The sequence below is a fragment of the Dendropsophus ebraccatus genome, chromosome 5 (assembly GCF_027789765.1).
Source record: "Dendropsophus ebraccatus isolate aDenEbr1 chromosome 5, aDenEbr1.pat, whole genome shotgun sequence".
In the NCBI taxonomy this organism is placed as follows: Eukaryota; Metazoa; Chordata; class Amphibia; order Anura; family Hylidae; genus Dendropsophus; species Dendropsophus ebraccatus.
The window spans coordinates 33,501,660-33,523,255 of record NC_091458.1 but is presented as its reverse complement, the minus strand read 5'-3'; positions in this window follow the sequence as shown (position 1 = coordinate 33,523,255).

Genomic DNA, 21,596 nt, shown 5'->3' with positions numbered 1-21,596 from the left:
GGAGGAGGTGAGGAGGAAGGAAGGGAGAGAAACCTGGGGATGGGGGAGAGAAACAGCGGAGAGAAGCAGGGGGGAGAGAAGTTTGGTGGAGAGAAGCAGGGGGTAGAGAAGTATGGTGGAGAGAAGCATGGGGGAGAGAAGCATGGGCGAGAGAAGCACAGGAGAGGAGCAGGGGGGAGAAGTATGGTGGAGAGAAGCATGGGGGAGAAGCATGGTGGAGAGAAGCACAGGAGAGAAGCATGGGGGGGAGAAGCGCAGGAGAGAAGCATGGGGGAGAGAAGCACAGGAGAGAAGCAGGGGAGAGAAGTATGGTGGAGAGAAGCACAGGAGAGAAGCATGGGGGAGAGAAACACAGGAGAGAAGCATGGGGAGAGAAGCACAGGAGAGAAGCAGGGGAGAGAAGCATGGGGGAGAGAAGCACAGGAGAGAAGCAGGGGGGAGAGAAGCACAGGAGAGAAGCAGGGGGGAGAAGTAGGGTGGAGAGAAGCACAGGAGAGAAGCATGGGGGATAGACGCACAGGAGAGAAGCAGGGGGGAGAAGTATGGTGGAGAGAAGCACAGGAGAGAAGCATGGGGGAGAGAAGCACAGGAGAGTAGCAGGGGGGAGAAGTATGGTGGAGAGAAGCACAGGAGAGAAGCATGGGGGAGAGAAGCACAGGAGAGAAGCATGGGGGAGAGAAGCACAGGAGAAAAGCAGGGGGAAGAATTTTTTCTTTTACTTGATCTGTAAAAAAAAACATATGTTATTACTTAAAATATTTTCATTCAAGTTTTATGAAGCCAGAATTTGAAGCTCTTAGACAAACATTGTTTTCTATCATATCTGTGTATATTTTTTACAAAGTAAAAAGTCTGGGTGACCATCCTCCATGTGTGGGGATTCCATAATTGTTGCCAGAGGTTGTTATATGTACAGAAAATGAGCAGTATATTCACTGCATCCTTTCAAGTTGGGGAAAAAAAACTTTCCTTGTTTCCCATATCAGAGAGATGCTCCAGTCTGGAGGCCTCTGTCAGTTAATGAGATGCACCTGTTCTTAATTGGAAAAACATCTAATTAACTTAAAAAGCTGCTATAATTTTTATGTGTCCGTATGGCTGACAGAGCAGAACTGTTTGATGACAGCAAACATAGAAAACAGCGCTTAATTGTTCTTTATTTCATGAAAAGGAGTCAGCAATCTATACAAGAACACGAACCATAGAGCCAAATAGGCCACATAACGTGTATCATTAAAAATACAGAATTCATATGTTTTAATAGAGCTCATGGGACTGATTAGAAATGTTCTAATTTACGCAGTAAACTGACTCTAGTTTCTAAAAAGGTTATTATGTGATTAACTACTGAAAAAATGGAGAAAATTGTGCAACATTCTGTGCTGATTAGTCTCATAATATATCTATAGGGGTCGGAGATTTATTTTAATGTAGCGGAGCTCCTAATTCCTAGAATTTTTTTTTCAATTAGAGTTCAATGATGAAATTATGCTTGCAAAGAGCCACCACTAGGAGCCGCTCATAAGCCTATTGAAGACAGATTTATTATTGAACTCAAAAAGAAGGTCTATAAACCAATCTTTTTTTCTTTTTTTTTTAAATCCCTTTTTTTGGAAGCTTTAATCTTGGTTATCATTTTTTTACACAGAGCTTTGGCCCTTGTTATTAGATTGATTCAGTAAATGCACAAAGAGAGGGGTCGGCAATAACCCTTCTAGTGTATAAGGCTCCGTGCAGGAGGAATAGATGGGGTGCTTGCCACACAAAGGGAAAGTCTGTGGAATGTATGCTATCACGTAGGATAAAAGAGGTAGCACTAAACATCCGATTATTTTTCATAGCTTTTATTTAATGACAAAAAGCAGGAAAAACTAGGTGCGGACATAATTAAGGCAGACGCCAAGCAGGTAAGTGGTAACAGTCTGTTTCGCGGTGTAACACGTCTACGTACCTCCCGTCGGTAGAAGGTCCGGAGGTCCGTAGAAGCGTAGACTTTAAAGGGACTGTCTACAAATAAGTGAGCAGCAGTGAGATTTGATCCTGTGTCTTCGAAGGGACTGAAACGTTAATCCAGAGCCTTGGGCTTCCGTGTTCGCTTCGTGAAGCATGGACGGCACAGATGGTGAATCCCTGTACAGGAGTGTAGTATTTCTACTGACACCCTACCGTTAAGAAGGTCACTTGCTCTAATTTATACCATCAATAGTTGAAGCATAACTGTAAGTTTTTAAAGTAATTTTTAAAGTGTTTGCTTTTTTACATTATTGCTGTTATAACTTACTAACCTGTTCAATTGGTTTTCAGTAGAGAAACAGCATCTGAACACAACCTTATACATATGTTTTCTTGGAGACCCCACCTGATGTTCTATCTCTGGCATGGGGTATAACATCCAAAAAGCTATTTACAGCTCATACTGCTGAGTACGGGCAGCAGCAGAGAATAGAAGAGAAGCTCCTGCAATACTTACTTGCCCATTCCTGCTGCTCTATAAAATTACATACACCTAGAACACGAGGCAAAAAGTGCAAGAGCTGTATGGGCAGCAGAGAGCCTGTTCTTTCTCCCGCATTGGGTATGGCATTCAAGAAAGCTATAAAAGACTTGAAAGGCAACTTTAATTCAGGGGCATCAGTAAGGGGCAACACAGGACCCAACGTTTGTGGAGGGAATTAGAGCCACTAGCAGAGTAAGTGGTGATAGCACTTGCTGTGCAGAGGCTGCCACACACTGCAATAGAGACAGGAAGCCTCCCACCTGTATAAAAGAATATACAGTACATGGGGGTGGGGCTGCTCTGTATCAATAGTAATGCCCTACGTGTAAACATACCCTATTCCTATTTATCCACGGGTCCATCATGTTTATTGGTCAAAAATATGTTATGTTATATAATATGTGATTTAAAAATAAGGTGAGAAATTTTTCTACTGACTCGTCTGAATAACACAGAGGAAAACGTATGGCACGTCTGCTACAAGTTTCAAAAAGTGAGACATATTAAAGACTTCAGGCTTTTGGGTTTAAATCAAACTGCAAACATTACACACCCATGAAATCTAACAGCGAGCGCACACCAAACTCATGCTGCTTTGGAGCACAGGTTTGGAAAGTTATTTTAACTTGGGCTTTGACTTATTACATTTATTATTAGCTTTGAGCTTGTGCGTCGATTGATCCAGAACAAGTAACAGTCACAGCCCCAAGTACATTCTGATCCAAAAAGAAAAAAAAAACGCTTCTCGTTATAACATAGTCATAATGTTCTTTCCCCTTGGTATATTCAAAAATGACAATAAAGAAGGGTCTCCAGGCTGGAAAATGAACTGTGCTTCCAAATCAGAGAAGTCTGAAGGACTCAATGTTACAGAAGTTCATTTAGAGTAACAGATTTACTTGCGTTTCTCCTTCATTGCAGTTTTTGACCTTGTTAAAAACTCTCTTCTAATTTTATAATATATAGTAACACTTTAAATTATATTGTACTTTAAACACACACACACACACCCTCCTTGTTATTTGTTACGTTGTTTCCAATGATTAAAGGGATTTTACTATGACAAAAGTATTCCCCACCCACAGAAACTGGAGAACAGGAATCCCAGTTTCCTGCTAGAATGGAGAGATTTTTGTACAATGTTATGGGGGCTGCCATCTTGCCTGGGCTGTTCTTAACAGCATTTAGTGACATTCTTTACAGCAGGACTCATGGACATACACAACAATAGACAAAGTCTGCTCCCTTGGGATGAATGTGAAACTGAGCGTGCTCTGTGATCTGAGATTGATTAACACCTCCTCAGCCTTATAGTTAAAAATAATAAAGACACCGGGGGAGAATTATCAAAGGGTGTAAAATTTAGACTGTTGCAAACTGCCCACAGCTACCAATCAGAGCTCCTTTCCTTTGACCAGAGCTGGAAACTGAGCTGTAATTGGTTGCTGTGGCCAGTTTGCACCAGTCTTACACACTTTGATAAATCTCCCCTACCATGTCTAACTGCTCCCATTCCTCCAACACGTTCCCGTATGCGTCTCCAGTCCTGACTCGCTGAAAACCCGCTCAGCCAATCAGTGAGCTGCCCCACTGTAGCCACTGATTGGCTGAGCAGGACATCAGTAATCGGAAGCCGGAGAAGCAGGTGGATCACGAGCAGGTAATTTGTTAGCTTGTTTAAATTGACTGTACCACCAGGCCCAGGCTAAAGCACTGGAGGCGGGCCAACCCACCCCCAGTGGGAAGAAACCCCAGCCCCTCCATGACGTGACTCCATTAGAATCAATGGAACCCTATCATAGAGGGGCTAGGGTTTCCTCCCACTAAGGGTGGGTCGGCCCGCCTCCAGTGCTTCAGCCTGGGCCTGGTGGTACAGTCACTTTAAAGCCAGGCAGCTGATAAATTAGGTAGTCAGTGGCTACATTCTCGCATCAGAATGAAAATCCACTGCAAGAATGCAGAGCCATAGGCCATAACAATACAGAGTATCCACTGAGATACTGAATGTGTGAATCTACCCTTAGGGAGTAACAGATACAGGGCCATGGTGGAGACCACAAAAATTACCAGCCTTTTTTGTTCTGACCTTATTTTCTGTAGAAGGTGTTTATGGTGGAATAAGGCACCAATCTAAGTTTTATCAACTTAGTCAACAAAGTTACTTTGTATGCTTCTGCCAATTTTGCTTTAATTTTTGGAAAAATAACTTGACATGAGTGGTTTCTACCTCACTTCTCTGCCATGCGGAGCATTTTTATGCCGTCTCTAATTGTGTAGTAATAAAGACTTGTCTTGGCTGGTGCAGGTGAGGCATGCAGTTCTGTGCAACTTCTAGTATACTTTGTAACCTCCAGGGGTTGCTGCTTTGCGTTTTTTTTTGTGACTAGTCGCTTACTTAAAGGGGTATTCCAGGGAAAATCAATAATTAAGCAAAGGAAAGGGTTAACCAAGGTTAACACTTTCCTAATATACTTACCTGTTGTTTTTTGGCCCCCCAAGGAGATCTCCGGTCCGGTCACGTGATCTTGCAGCTTGTGGCTCGGATCCTCTTCTCCTTCCAGTTCGGTGACGTCACCCGGCCGGCGTCTGCTGTCTTTCTTATTAGCAGCAGAGCACTGAACCCTGACTGGCTTGGTAGCGTGCAGCCAATCAGGGCTCAGTGCTCTGCATCCCCACCACGCTTCAGAGTGGGGGTCCCCTGAGGCTGCAGTAAATTATCAGGGGTTGTGGGGGCTCAGTGCCGGTCACCAGTTACATGGGCCGGCACTGCACTACAGCAGGTGAATGCGGGGTCTGGCGTCCATCATCACTCCGCAGAAACCCCCCCCCCCCCCCACCTTGTCAGCGATGCCGACCGAGTCCCGGGAGGGGATGCGGCGGGCGGCATTACTTCATTCTTAGCTACCAGACACCCGGCCGCCCGCCGCATCCCTTCCCCCCAGGGACTCAGGGTCGGCATCGGTGGGGAAGTAATGTGTATCGGCTGCTGATCCCCCCCGGCCCCCCTCCCTGTGTCCCTGTCAGAGATCACTCACCCCCACCCCCCGGAGCGTGCTGCTGGCCCCGATCTCTGCACTGGTCTCAGGCACCTGTACTCAGCTGACAGGCGCTGTGTACGGAGCAAGAAATCTCTCCTGACTCACTCACACAGAGCCTGTCAGCTGAGTACAGGTGCCTGAGACCAGTGCAGAGATCGGGGCCAGCAGCACGCTCCGGGGGGTGGGGGTGAGTGATCTCTGACAGGGACACAGGGAGGGGGGCCGGGGGGGATCAGCAGCCGATACACATTACTTCCCCACCGATGATGACCCTGAGTCCCTGGGGGGAAGGGATGCGGCGGGCAGCCGGGTGTCTGGTAGCTATGAATGAAGTAATGCCGCCCGCCGCATCCCCTCCCGGGACTCGGTCGGCATCGCTGACAAGGTGGGGGGGGGGGTTCTGCGGAGTGATGATTGACGCCAGACCCCGCATTCACCTGCTGTAGTGCAGTGCCGGCCCATGTAACTGGTGACCAGCACTGAGCCCAACGACCCCTGATAATTTACTGCAGCCTCAGGAGACCCTCACTCTGAAGCGTGTGGGGATGCAGAGCACTGAACCCTGATTGGCTGCACGCTACCAAGCCAGTCAGGGTTCAGTGCTCTGCTGCTAATGAGATGGAGAGCGACGCCGGCCAGGTGACGTCACCGAACCGGAAGGAGAAGAGGATCCGAGCCACAAGCTGCAAGATCACGTGACCGGACCGGAGATCTCCTTGGGGGGCCAAAAAACAACAGGTAAGTATATTAGGAAAGTGTTAACCTTGGTTAACCCTTTCCTTTGCTAAATTATTGATTTTCCCTGGAATACCCCTTTAAGCTTCGCCAATGTTTCAAATCGTTATTGTCTAATGATAACAGTTCTCACTCTGATCTTATTAAATTACAGAGCCTTTACCAAAATTTTTAAAAAGTTGAAAAAGTTTTTTAAGTAAATAACTTTTATGACATGCCAAATATTAGAAACACAATGCAATATATCAGAGATTGGACTGTGCCTTTATTTATTATATAGCTACCGCTTAATTATTATGTGAAGGTGTATACAGCTGTTGTTCTTGTTGCAGTTCCAAATTAAGGGTGGGTTCACACTATGGAATTCTCGCAGATAAACTCTGCGGAATTCCGCAGTATGTCTGCACGCACTGCCGCGCGCCTTTCCGCCGGCTCCATAAACACCATTCTATGGGCCGGTGTATTGCGCTATCCGCCAAAAAAAAGTGACAAGTGACAAGAAGTGACAATTCGCGAGAATTCCTTAGTATGAACCCACCCATATATTGTATAGAAACTTCCCCAAAAGTGGAATTCTGTGTTGTTTATCCGCGAGAATTCCTCAGTATAAACCCACCCATATATTGTATAGAAACTCCCCCAAAAGTGGAGTTTCCCATATTTGGACAACTATTTCTGGACTCTTGTCTCTTGTCAGTAGAGAGAAGAGTGTTGGCTGGCTAGTAAGAGGCTTTCAATATTGGAATAGGGGAGTAGTGTATATATATTACCTAGTCATGTTTTTAGGCTTTTTAGGGGTCAAACTGGAAAGGAAAATACCTCCAGCAGTGTACAGCTTTTCCATGGAGAATTACGCTATATGCCAGTTCGGCGATTTTCCTCAAGGAGACATACTAATCTTTTAGTCCCACAATGAAACCCTCTCCTAGCCTGCTAGTACCTTTCTCTTTCACTGACGAGTGGCAAGAACCCCATGAGTAACTAATCACAATCACAATCATTGGTAGGGAATCTACCTCTAGTAGTTGGCACTGCAAAGCAAGTTCATGTCCATCCTAAAATTATTTTGCATAACCATTCGTATAAAAAATAGGGGTCCAAACAGCCTCATGACATGACTGGGTTTTTCCTTTAAGAAGGGCCTGATCTTTATTTTTTATACTGCACCCTTTCTATGACCGTTTGGCCAATTCTGCATTCCCTTGTTGGTTAAAAAAGTAGTTCCTCTATAGAGAGAAGCCCTACACAGGTACTTGTCACCCAGTACCAAATGGGATGGGACCAATGAGGGTTAGGCGTCTTCTCTCTAAAAATACCACAGCATTGGTGGTCTCTATGGTACAAAAGGTAAACCATTACTGTTAAAGGAGAAGTCCAGCCAATTTTGAAATCTGGCATCTGGCAGGGGCAAGGGGGTACTTGATCAGGCGTAGGAACTTACATTTCTCCGGGCCTGCGTGGTGATCCCATGATTAGAGGGAAAATGAACTGGTCGCTCAGCAAATCAGTGACTGGAGTAATGTCCTGCCCCATCACTGACTGGCTGAGAGGCCAGTTGTCAGGACGGGACAGGTAGAGACAAAACACGACAGTGAACCGTAGGTCTGAACCCGCCCCTACCTACTTGCCTCAATCGGCCCTAGGCAGCCGTGGACAACCATGAAGACGTTCCCTATAATGAGTACGGGAAACACAGAACAATACAGATGGACAAACACAATAAAGGGTAGTCAGAAAAGCCAAGTCAAAACCAAATGGGAAACGTGGTACAAAGTCAGCAAACAATCGGATAGTCAAATGGTCAGGCGGGAGGTCAGATAACAAGTCAAGCCAGCCAGAGGGATTAGGAACGGGGAACACAGAAATAGACAGGGGGAGCTGGGATAAGGGGATTAAACCTAATAAGCCAGCACTGAGACACTGCCTTAGCTTTGTTTTGTGCTGACCAAGAGCCCGGTCCGGATCCCCATTAAACCGGCGCTCGGATCTTCTAGGTTGCAGAGAGGCAGAGATACCCGTCAATCACACAGACAACACTGGTGTATAATCAAGTCCAGAACCTTCTCAGCTTAACTCCTGCATTGCCGGAAGCTGAGAAGCAATCGGTTGTGGCACACAAAAGCAAACACCAGGCCCAGTTCACACCAGGTTACTGCACATTCCTGACACCAGTCCATCAGTTGAGTCATGACGTGTCAGTGACGGAGATCCCAGAACCCAGGTCCCGAGATCGGTCCCGCTGCTCACTGCAGGCTTGGGGAGAGGTAAGTTCCTACTCCTGATCAAATTCTCCGTACCCCAGCCAGATTTTAAAATTGTCTGGACCTCTCCTTTAACTAAATAACTCCCTTAATTCCAAAAAGAGTAAGAACAATTTTGCTAGGATGGTGCCACTTTACAACCCACAGAAAGTTTGAATATTGCATCCAGACTTTGATAAATAACCTCAAAAATTTTTAAATGCATAATCTTACGTCCACAAAATTAGCTTATGGTCCCAATTCATGCCTCGCATAACGCACGCATTAGAAAACCAGTCGCAATATTGTATCTGCCATTCGATCTGACCTTAGACTTGTTTGTAAAAATTTTCCATACAAGGTTCTTATTCTGATTAAGTGCCTCACTAAAAGGCACCTTCCAGTTTATCCCGGTAATACATAGTATATCAAAAGACTCATACATGAAACAATGAGAAACCAGATGACCATAATGGAGGGACTTAGCTTCTAAAGAGAATTTAATATGTGAACTCACTGTACAACCATCAAAGTGACAGGTTTTTCTATCGAAAAATGAACGCCCTTATATTAAATGCTTTAACAGCCCTTCAGACAAAACCAGACTTCTACATTTTTCCAAATAGCTGTGGAATGTGTTTGAAGAGCGGCACTACAATGCCTTAACAATACTAACATCATAAGCTATTCTAAGTGTTGGAAAAGTATTACATTTCAAATGCTCTGACTTCAAATATTTTTGTCTGCTTAAGTATTTTCTGTTCCAACTAATTACAACGAGTTCTAATCATGATGTCTTTTTCATGCTCATTTCATTCTACTGGGAGAGAGGCTACCCCGGGCCATGGAGGAGATGGCTCCATGAAAAGGGAGACAGCCATTCTGATAATAAAAGAAAAAGTATCATCAAATGTATAGCTCAGATATAGAGATAGATAGATAGATAGATAGATAGATAGTCAGTTAGGGTACTGGAAAGACACATGGACAAGTGCAGCCCTAGAACTTGCACCCAGTTGTCCCTACCTACTTGCCTCAGACAGTACTAATATTACTGCGGACAACTGGTTGACAGAGCCTTACACTAAAATAAGTGTAACACAGAACAATACAAGACAAACAAACACAATAGAGAATGATCAGGAAACAAGGTCAGCAACAGCAAAGGTACAAAATCAGAATCCAGAAAGCAAGGTCAGGGTACAAAATCCAAAATGTCAGAACAACAGCAGCAAACAATAAGGAGAACGCTTGATCCAGGCACAAGGCTCTATCACAGGCATTGGAATGAGGGCAGGGGCTGGGATTTATAGTGAACAGGAACCTAGGTGCTGGTAGCTAACTGGCTAGGTCAGCTGTCAATCAGAACACAGCAGAGACAATTAGTGAGTGAGCCACAGCAAAGAAAGTGCAGGGAGAACTAAGAAAACATGGACCGGATCACGGAAGACAAAAACAAAGAACATAATAAAACCAGGCAAAAAGGGATGATGGTTGACCTCAGGGACATCAACCAAAAAACACCACAGAGACCCATCACAGGTCTCAACGTGAGTGTAATCTAGTACATTGCTCCCTGGGAAATCAAATATGCAAAAGAACACTCCAGAGATCACCATTACAGGTCTCAACGTAGTGAGCTAGCCAGACCTTCCCTCCGGGAAGGAACAACCAAGCCAAGGAATGTCTCCAGTTAAGGAAACCACCCAAGCAAGGTATCCATCCTCAGACAGGTGTTTCGGGGTATTTTCCCCTCATCAGTGTGGAGTAGGTTTCTGGCTAGTGGGAGCAATGCTAGTAAGTGCTTGCAAAAAGGGATGATGGTTGACCTCAGGGAGACAGGTCCCACTAGCCAGAAACCTACTCCACACTGATGAGGGGAAAATACTAGCATTGCTCCCACTAGCCAGAAACCTACTCCACACTGATGAGGGGCAAATACCCCAAAACAGCTGTCTGTGGATGGATACCTTGCTTGGGTGGTTTCCTTAACTGGAGACATTCCTTGGCTTGGCTATTCCTTCCCGGAGGGAAGGTCTGGCAAGCTCACTACGTTGAGACCTGTAATGGTGATCTCTGGAGTGTTCTTTTGCATAATAAAACCAGGAACGGACTTAAGGTCAAAAGCGCAGCAGTCGGATCTTCACCCCAGAGCGTGGCACTGATGTCTTTTCAGACACAATCATGACAAATACACTCTATATATGTATAGAGGCCCATTTCCAGCAACTATCACTCCAGTGTTCTAATGGTACAATGTGTTTGCTCATTGGCTCAGAAGGCTAATTGATGATTAGAAAACCCTTGTGCAATCATGTTCCCACATCTGAAAAAAGTCTAGCTCGTTACAGAAGCTACAAAATTGAAGATTTCCTACAACGGTGTGTACTACTCCCTTCAGAGGACAGCACAAACAGGCTCTAACCAGAGTAGAAAAAAAAGGGAGGCCACGTTGCACAACTAAGCAAGAAGATAAGCACATTAGAGTCTCTAGTTTGAGAAACAGACGCCTCACAGGTCCCCAACTGGCATCTTCATTAAATAGTACCCGCAAAACACCAGTGTCAACATCTACAGTGAAGAGGCGGCTGCAGGATTTTGGGCTTCAGGGCAGAGTGGCAAAGAAAAAGCCATATCTGAGACTGGCCAATAGAAGAAAAAGATTAAGATGGGCAAAAGAACACAGACATTGGACAGAGGAAGACTGGAAAAAAGTGTTGTGGACGGATGAATCCAAGTTTGAGGTGTTTGGATCACAAAGAAGAACATTTGTGAGACGCAGAACAAATGAAAAGATGCTGGAAGAATGCCTGACGCCATCTGTTAAGCATGGTGGAGGTAATGTGATGGTCTGGGGTTGCTTTGGTGCTGGTAAGGTGGGAGATTTGTACAGGGTAAAAGGGATTCTGAATAAGGAAGGCTATCACTCTGCAACGCCATGCCATACCCAGTGGACAGCGCTTGATCGGAGCCAATTTCATCTTACAACAGGACAATGACCCTAAACACACCTCCAAATTGTGCAAGAACTATTTACAGCAGAAGCAGCAGATGGTATTCTATCATAGGTAATGGAGTGGCCAGCGCAGTCACCAGATCTGAACCCCATTGAGCTGTTGTGGGAGCAGCTTGACCGTATGGTACGCCAGAAGTGCCCATCCAACCAATCCAACTTGTGGGAGCTGCTTCTAGAAGCGTGGGGTGCAATTTCTCCAGTTTACCTCAACAGATTAATAGCTAGAATGCCAAAGGTGTGCAATGCTGGAATTGCTGCAAAAGGAGGATTCTTTGATGAAAGCAAAGTGTGATGTAAAAACAATGTTATTTCAAATACAAATCATTATTTCTAACCTTGTCAATGTCTTGACTCTATTTTCTATTCATTTCACAATGTATGGTGCTGAATAAGTGTGACTTTTCATGGAAAACACAAAATTGTTTGGGTGACCCCAAACTTTTGAACGGTAGTGTATATATATATTTTACATTTAAGGGGTATTCCAATTATACAAATTATACAGATTTGTAAATTACTTCCATTTAAAGACTCAAGCCTTCCAGTACTTATCAGCTCCTGTGTGTCCTACAGGAAATAGTGTTTTCTCTCCAGTCTGACACAGTGTTCTCTGCTGCCACCTCTGACCAGGTCAGGAACTGTCCAGATGAAATATAAGCCTTTTTGTTAATATGTTGATGAGCCTCAAGTTCCCAGGGGGAGTTCCCCAGAATTTAACATCCAGTCCATGTCCTTTTATCTAGTGGCTTTAAGTCAAATGAGGTATGTAGATAAAGGTGTGCTGGATTTACTTAAAGTCTTGACACACCAGGGAACGCCCCCTGGACACTTGAGTCTCATTTACATATTAATAAAAAGTCTTATATCTGAATTCTGGAAAGGGTGATGAAGAGTTTAAAAAAAGATATGCCCAGGATCATGATGACTAGCCCTACCTACTCATGCAATTCTCTAAACCACTGTTCTCCTGCCGACAGGTTAATGTTAACAGTTTCACTTCTTAAGTGTATTAAGGTAGGGACAGGCTTTTAAAAGTGTAGTCTTTTTGGACTGACACTTCATGAAAAAAATGGCCGACCCAAACCCAAAGTGGAGCACAATCTGTACCAAGCAAACAAGTAACTTTCATGTGATAGTGACAGAAATAGGGTCCATATCTTTTTGTGGTCAGGATTAAGGGCAAATGCACAGACCATGAAATCCACCAGAGTAGATTGAGTCTGTATACTCTATGAATGTGCTCACACCGTGATCTCGAAACTCCTCAGTGACTGCTAATGCTCTCCAGTAGCGAGATACATAATATCTTTTATATTTTCCATGTTTCTGTTGTTTTATACCTAATTTTCAGGGAACAAGCCGAACATTCTGCCCAACAAGTGAACAGGTTCTTCCTATAACACATTGGCAGACATCTCTGTCATTAGGAGGTTTATTACCGTTAAAGGATTTTCTTTTTTTCTTCTTTAATGAGACAAAACTTGCAAAATATATGCTATACTATGGGGGGTTTCAATTTAGCTGTTTTTTTCCAGTATACAAAACTTTTTTTGGAAGTAGTGTCTAGTCACAGAATAACAGACTAGATGAGAGGTGATGGTTATTCCTTGTATTTCACACAATTTGGGGGGGTTGTGTTTTGTGTGCGTTCTGGTTCTAACACCCCTTTGTATGTAGGAAACATCGCTGCACAGGATGTTTGTGTTTTTTGGTGTTTTTTTGGGGGGGAAGGGGCAAAATAGAATTTTGATCCCAAAGCAAATAACGATGCTGTGTCAAAGAGATGGGGTCTAGAGCATCTGTGCCTTAGACCTAAAGCATGTCTCTCTTCTTGTTCCCCACATTTCTGGGATGGAGCCTCTGAAGAAGTGCTACAGGCCTGGGGCGTAGAAGCTTTAGGCCCCACCTCTTTGACACCGCAGTGATGAAATTAAATATATTACGCAAATACAAGCACCAGGAGAGACGCAGACCTGGGACTGAACATTGATCAACGCTGGCATTGCAATGGTACCAGCAGTATACCTACAGATACGGTTAACCCCTTAAGGACCGGGCCTGAAATGGCCTTAAGGACCGGAGCAAATTTTATGAATTTGACCAGTGTCACTTTATTCATTAATAACTTCGGGATGCTTTTACCTATCCGGCTGATTCTGAGATTGTTTTCTCGTGACATATTGTACTTCACATTTCTTGTAAATTGGAGTCGATACTTATAACGAATCTTTATGAAAAAACCCAAAATAGCGTGAAAAAATGTGAAAAAATGCATTTTTCCAACTTTAAAACTTTTCTGCTTATACAGAAAATGGTTATACCACATAAATTATATATTAAATAGCATTAGCAACATGTCTACTTTATGTTGGCGGCATTTATTAAACTATATTTCATTTTTTTTAGACGATAGGAAGCTTAAAACATTAGCAGCAAATTTCCAAATTTTCAGTAAAATTTCAAAATCAGATATTTTTAGGGAACTGTTCAGGTTTAAAGTGTATTTGAGGGGACTGTGTGTTAGAAAGCCCCACGAAGCACCCCATTTCAGAAACTGCACCCCCTAAACTCTGCAAAAGCACATCCAGAAAGTTTTTTAACCCTTTAGGGGAGTCACAGAAATAAAAGCTAAGTGTGTAAGAAATTTGAAAATTTTAATTTTCTGTGCAGAGATTTTATTGTAATCCAATATTTTTCATAATTATAAACCTATTACCAGAGAAATGCACCCCAATATTGATTGCCCCGTTTCTGCAGTTTATAGAAATACCCCATATGTGACCCTATTGCGCTATTTGACGCAACCACAAGCCTCAGATATAAGGGAGTGCCTAGTGCATTTCAATGGCTCCGTTATATTTGGTCATTTCTGACTGTACCACTTCAGGTTGGCAGAGGCTCTGGGGTGCCAAAACCTAAAAAACACCCCTAAAGGGACACCATTTAGAAAACTACACCCCTCAAGGAATGTAACAAGGGGTGCGGTGAGCATCTGGACCCCACAGGTGCTTCACAGATTTTCCAAACAATATGGCTTGAAAAAAGACTAAAGTATTTTTTACACTAAAATGTTGTTCTAGCCTTCAATTTTTCATTTTCACAAAGGGATGAAAGGAAAGAAAAAACACAAAACATGTAGCGCAGTTTCTCCCGAGTACAGAAATACCCCACATGTGGACATAAAGTGCCAAGCGGGCGCAGGACGAGCCTCCAAAGGGAAGGAGCGCCAATTGGCTTTTGGAAGCTGGATTTCACTGGAATGGATTTCAAGGGCCATGTCGCATTTACAGAGCCCTCGTGCTGCCAAGACACTGGAAACCCCCCACAAGTTACCCCATTCTGGAAACTACACCCCTCAAGGAATCTAACAAGGGGTGCAGTGAGCATATGGACCCCACTGGTGACGGGCACAAATGTGGAAAAATGTGACGTGAAAGTGAAAATTTTCATTTTTTCACTTTCATGGCACAAATGTGCCCATCATCCAGGGGTCCATATCCTCACTGCACCCCTTGTTAGATTCCTTGAGGGGTGTAGTTTCCAGAATGGGGTCACTTGTGGGGGGTTTACAGTGTTTTGGCAGCACAAGGGCTCTGTAAATGCGACATGGCGTTCATCATCCATTCTAGCCAAATCCAACCTCTAAAATCCAAATGGCGCTCCTTCCCTTCAGAGGCTTGCCCTGCACCCACATGGCGCTTTATGTCCACATGTGGGGTATTAACAGACTCGGGGGGAAATTGCTCTACACATTTTGTGTTTTTTTTTCTCTTTTAACCCCTTGTGAAAATGATACATTCAAGGCTAGACCAACATTATAGTGTAAAAAATTTAATATTTCATTTTCACGCCACATTGTTCCACATTTGTGCCCATCACCAGTGGGGTCCATATGCTGACTACACCCCTTGTTACATTCCTTGAGGGGTGTAGTTTCCATAATAGGGTCACTTGTGGGGGGTTTTACTGTCTTGGCAACACAGGGGCCTTTTGAATGCAACATGGCCCCTCGAAATCCATTCCATCCAAATCCAGCCTTCAAAAACCAAATGGCGCACCTTCCCTTTGGAGGCTTACCCTGCACCCGCATGGCGCTTTATGTCCACATGTGGGGTATTTCCGTACTCAGGGGAAATTGCTCTACACATTGTGTTTTTTTTTTATCTTTTAACCCCTTGTGAAAATGAAAAAATCAAGACAAGATCAATGATTTAGAGTAAAAATTAAAAACAAATTACACTAAATGTTGGTCTAGCCTTGATTTTTTTCCATTTCCACAAGGGGTTAAAAAAGAAAATGAACACAAAACGTGTAGGGTAGTTTCCCCTGAGTACGAAAATACCCCACATGTGGACATAATTTGCCATATGGGCACAGGGCAAGTCACCAAAAGGACAGAGCGCCATTTAGAGGCTGGAATGGGGGATGGAGGCCATGTCGCAATTACAAAGCTCCTGTGCTGCCAGAACAGTAGAAACCCCCCACAAGTGACCCAATTCTGGAAACTACACCCCATAAGGAATCTAACAAGGGGTGCAGTGAGCATATGGACCCCACTAGTGATGGGCACATGTGTAGAACATGTGCCGTGAAAATAAAAAATACCATTTTTTTCATTTTCACGTCCCAAATGTGGCCGTCACCAGGGGGCCATATACCCGCTGCCCCACTTGTTAGATTCCTTATGGGGTGTAGTTTCCAGAATGGGGTCACTTGTGGGGGGTTTCTACTGTCCTGGCCGCACAGAGGCTTTGTAATTGCATCATGGCATCCTCTAATGGGAATGGTGGCCATACCTATTTAGCTGGGGAAAAGGGACAATTCTAATTTATTTGGGGGTATTAGGCCAATTATTAGTTTATAAGGTTGAAAATGACAGGTGTCCATCAAACTCAACCTGTGTTGATCCAGAGGAAGGCAAAAAACCCTCGTGAGGCAGACGACAGTAGCCTCATCACAGGGGAAAAATTCCTTCCCGACTCCATAATGGCGATCAGAATAATCCCTGGATCAACGTGACCCCTGAAATAGGAATAAGGGACAGAATTTAGATAATGTAGAACCCCAATGACGTGTGGTACGCCTTGGAGCGATCCAGTATGCAGAGGCCGGGGGGATCAGGACAGGCGTCACACTGGAAAATGTTGTCCTTCCTGATCCCCCTGTTACCCCACACTCTGCACTTCTTCTGGGGTCTCCCTTTCTCCAGTGTGGGGGACGTCACCTGGAGAATGTTGTCCTGGTGCGATACGGGGTCCTTCATATCCAGAAGCGCTGGGTCCGCTATATGGCTACTAAATATTAGGGCGCTATTACTACTTCTGATATGTTCGGATCGTGCCGCAAGCTACAGTAGCTCGGGCAGCGAGGGACCGGAAGAGGGGGTGCTGGTATAAAAGTTATCCCCGTACAGGTGGTAACCTTTATCCAGCAGTGGGAAGATCAGTTCCCGGACGATGTCCCCTCTAACTCCGAGGATGGGGGGGGAGTGGGCATCTGGGGGCTGGATTCGAGTGTCCCTTCCTTCATACACTCTAAGGGTACGTGCATACTGCGGAATCGCGAAGGATAACCCTTTGTGCATTCCGCAGTTGGCACCCGCCAGCGGACTGATGCAGGCGCACGTCTCTGTCCGTGTCGTAGACTCCATTCTATGCACGGGCGGATTCCGCTCTGCGTCCAACGTGTTGATGGAATGACGGATGATGGAATCCGCCCATGCATAGGATAGAGTCTATGACACGGGCGGAGACGCGCCCCTGCATCAGTCCGCCGGCGGGTGCCAGCTGCGGAATGCACGAAGGGTTATCCTTCGCCATTCCGCAGTGTGCACGTACCCTAAATCTGTAAGTGTACCCTAAGGCACGCTCACACAGTTTGTAGAATTTCACGCCATACCGTCATCTCTTATTGGGACGGTACTGGCAGAAAAGACGTGTCTGGGGGGCAGCGTACGCTACGCTACTCCCAGACACGTCACTGGATGATGAGGAGGATGAGGATGAATGGAGGAACAAAGGACCCCCCATTCATCCTCACTGGCTGTTTCGGTGTCGGAGGCAATAATAACGTATGCGTCCGATACCGAAAACACCCTGGGGGCCATCTTTATATGGGGATTGGTATATGGGGTATGTAGTGGTGTAGTGTAAAACTTTATTCAATGTAGTGTGGTGTAATGTAGTGTTTTTTTACGTGTTTTTTACAGTAAGTATACAAAAAAAACCTACGCCAAAAATGGTGTTGCTGATAAATGCCGCACTTATGTTCGGCACTTATCAGCAGACCGTGGCAGTAGGATATAAAAAAAAAACACCCTACGCCAAAAAGGAGGAGTTGCTGATTAGCAGCGCACTTTCGTGCGATGCTGATCAACACTCAGCGGCGATAGGGTGCGGAAAATAGAAAAAAAAAAAATTGGGAAAAAAAATTTTTTTTTACTACATTCTGAACATCCCTGTAGTGGCTGATACGTGTATTACACTTATCAGCCGCTAGGGGGCAGCAGAGCGCAAGATCCGAAAATAGACGACGCTGGAGCCGGAAAAATACGAAAAAAGACGACGCTGGAGCCGGAAAAAGCCGATCGGGACTCACGGAAGAAGCCGAAGTCCCGACAAGATGAAGAGGACGCCGGGAACCCGGAAGACGCCGATCAGGACCCCGGGACAGGTGAGTAATGTACAAATACCTGCTCTGGACCCCTCAGCTACCTAGCTGAGGGGTCCGGAGCAGGTATTTATTACTTGTGGGGACTTTGATCGCCGTGAACGGCCGGCCGGCTGGCCGGCCGTTCACGGCGATCGGGACGGTGGTACCGTGACCACCATTACTTTTTACAGTAATGGCGGTCGGTGCCGTCCTCGGACAGCACCGACCGCCATTTTTTTCCGGGTCATCGGGCCACCGATGGCCCGGAAAGGTTCCGATCGCCGCTATGGGCTTATCAGCCAATAGCGGCGATCGTCGGCATGGGGGGGGTTAACAACCCTCCATGCCGACAGGGAGAGATGGCCTGCTATGTATTATAGCAGGCTATCTCCCCCGATCGGGACCCGGCCGGCCGCGGCGCCCGTTTAAAGGGCCGACGTACCGGTACGTCATGGGTCCTTAAGTGACAGTGATCCATGACGTGCCGGTACGTCATGGGTCCTTAAGAGGTTAAACAGATAACATGGTTAGGCATCAAGCATACATTGCAAGCATATATGATAGATAGATAGATATAGTGAAAAAAAGTTGTGGTATTTATTGGTACATCAAAAAGCAAGTGCAATGTTTCAGTCTCATCTCGAGACCTTTCTCAAGCAAATACAAACAGTAACTCATATCCTTTTATAGTGTGTAGCAAATCATGATTAACAAGTGATTAGATCACTAGATCTAGATCTAATCACTTGTTAATCTTGATTTGCTACACACTATAAAAGGATATGAGTTACTGTTTGTATTTGCTTGAGAAAGGTCTCGAGATGAGACTGAAACATTGCACTTGCTTTTTGATGTACCAATAAATACCACAACTTTTTTTCACTATACGGATGTGCCGCAAAATTCTTGGATTTAGATAGATAGATAGATAGATAGATAGATAGTAGAAGATAGTCCACGTTCAAGCTTGAAAAAGGCAGCGCGAGGCTGCTGAAACGTCGCGTCACTGGAGTGCTGTAACATGACATTTTTGTGAATAAAACACTGAAATTTTTTTCACCTTTACCTGGTGTGCCGTGGACTATCTTCTACTATTCGCATCGGTCCCGATCAGGACTTGGACCGCTGGCACCCATCGTACTCTAGGAGCTGTGCCGCTTATTCTGTCTTGTTTCTAGATAGATAGATAGATAGATAGATAGATAGATAGATAGATAGATAGACAGATAGATAGATAGCAGCAAGATAGTCCACGGCACTCACAAGGTTAAGGTGAAAAAAGTTCAGTGATTTATTTGTTCATCGTAACACAGCACTCCAAACAACACAACGTTTCGGTAACCTCACGTTACCATCTTCAAGTGTGAAGATGATAACTTGAAGATGGTAACGTGAGGTTACAGAAACGTCGTGTTGTTTGGAGTGCTGTGTTACGATGAACAAATAAATCACTGAACTTTTTTCACCTTAACCTTGTGAGTGCCGTGGACTATCTTGCTGCTATTTTAAACACGATCCCGGGTCAGGATCCAGGACCGCTGGCACCCAACTTCTACCTAGCAGTGCTGCTTGCTTTTTCTTTTTTATAGATAGATAGATGGAAATATAGCCAAAGTATTCCAACAGCACTCCAGATAGTGTAGCAAACGTGTAACTTTATTCGATCTTCACGTGATACGCAGCACAGCAAACAATAGCAAACTACTATGTTTGCTATTGTTTGCTGTGCTGCATATCACTTGAAGATGGCATAAAGTTACACATTTGCTACACTATCTGGAGTGCTGTTGGAATACTTTGGCTATATTTCTGATCCGTGGTCTGAATATGAGATAGATAGATAGATAGATAGATAGATAGATAGATAGATAGATAGGAGATAGATAGATCTATATGGAACAAGGTCAAAATGGATAGAAATGACATCATCTCATACATACAGTATATAAATGAATTAAACTGAATTTAATGGCGTTATCCTACAACAATAATAAACTTAACTTTCTTTATTACTGGAGACAGTGGATTTAAAGAGGGGCTTAACAAGGGGAAAGAGCAGATTACCATGTTGTCACCTTTTACTCACTGTTTTACCACCTGCTGAGTTGGACCTAAAATTGTCTGAACAAGGGGATTACTACAATGGCTACTTCAATTACTTGAATATATTCTCTGATGAAATTTGATCATTCCGCTTCACATTCTTGGTGCTCACATTCTGTGGGAAACGCATTTAATTCTTTGAAAGAAAACACAGTCCAGACAAAAACTAAAGCCTTGACTTTTTTCTCTACAGGCTTGTTTACGTCATGCAATATTCTCGATTAACTTTCTTTATTGAGTTGGTGCTTAGAGAAAACCAATTGGATAAATGTGATTCTAAATGAAAAGAAAATCTGGAGCAAAAAATATAAGATGGGGAGGATAGAGGCCTAAGAAAACAGTCTGACACTCCATTAAGATAATAATTATTTTTGGGATTAGATTATAGAGATTGAGACCTTTTAGTCTTCTCTGTTAGATTTAGAGCACAATGTTATTATACAGATGTTGAACATTTTCTTATAGTTTCTAGCCACAACTTTAAGTGGAGATGAGTGTATCAGACGAAAGTTAGAAATTCGCAAATCTCATGCAAACGAATCACAATAAAACAGCCAAACCATTATAGCTACAATATTGGGACTATTACAGAGTAATTTTTTAGTTCAACGCCAGCTCAATAGCTGTGAAAGTGGAAAAAAATTGGAAAATGCCAAATTTAAAAAAAAATTCAATTTTGGACATGGACAGCAGTGAGTGTTGTTAGATCAGTGGTGTAAAATCCATAAACTTTCTAATAAACCATTTAACATGTTCTAATCCCTCTTTAAGTACCCTTTCACCTCCCTTTGTATCCCCGGTTATTTTTAAGAGGGAGCTAAATAACTTATATATATGGGGGATAGTGCTACTACTGGTGACAGGCCACGGATGTAACCTAATTGGGGGAAGCTTGCTGTGGGAATGGTAGGGATGAATAATTTATTGTACAGGGGTTGGAAAGGGTTTGATGGGGATTTTAATATGTTGTTTATTTTTTTTATGGGTGTTTTTTAGTAAAGTAGAGATTTAGGGTCCTATTACACTGAGCGATTTTTACCGGTTAACGACTAACGATAAACGATCGCAAACGAGATTGTTTATCATTATCCTGAAATCGCTCACCATATTACACAGAACGATAATCTTTAGTAACGATCATTACTATGATTGTTATTGTGATCGTTACTATGATCGTTTATTTCTTCTGATCCCAGAAAAACAATGAACAATGTGCTATTACACTGAATGATTAGTGAAAAACGCGGAACTTGAGCGAACAAACGTGTAATTACAATGAACGATTAGCGAACGATTAACGATAATTTTAGGTTCAG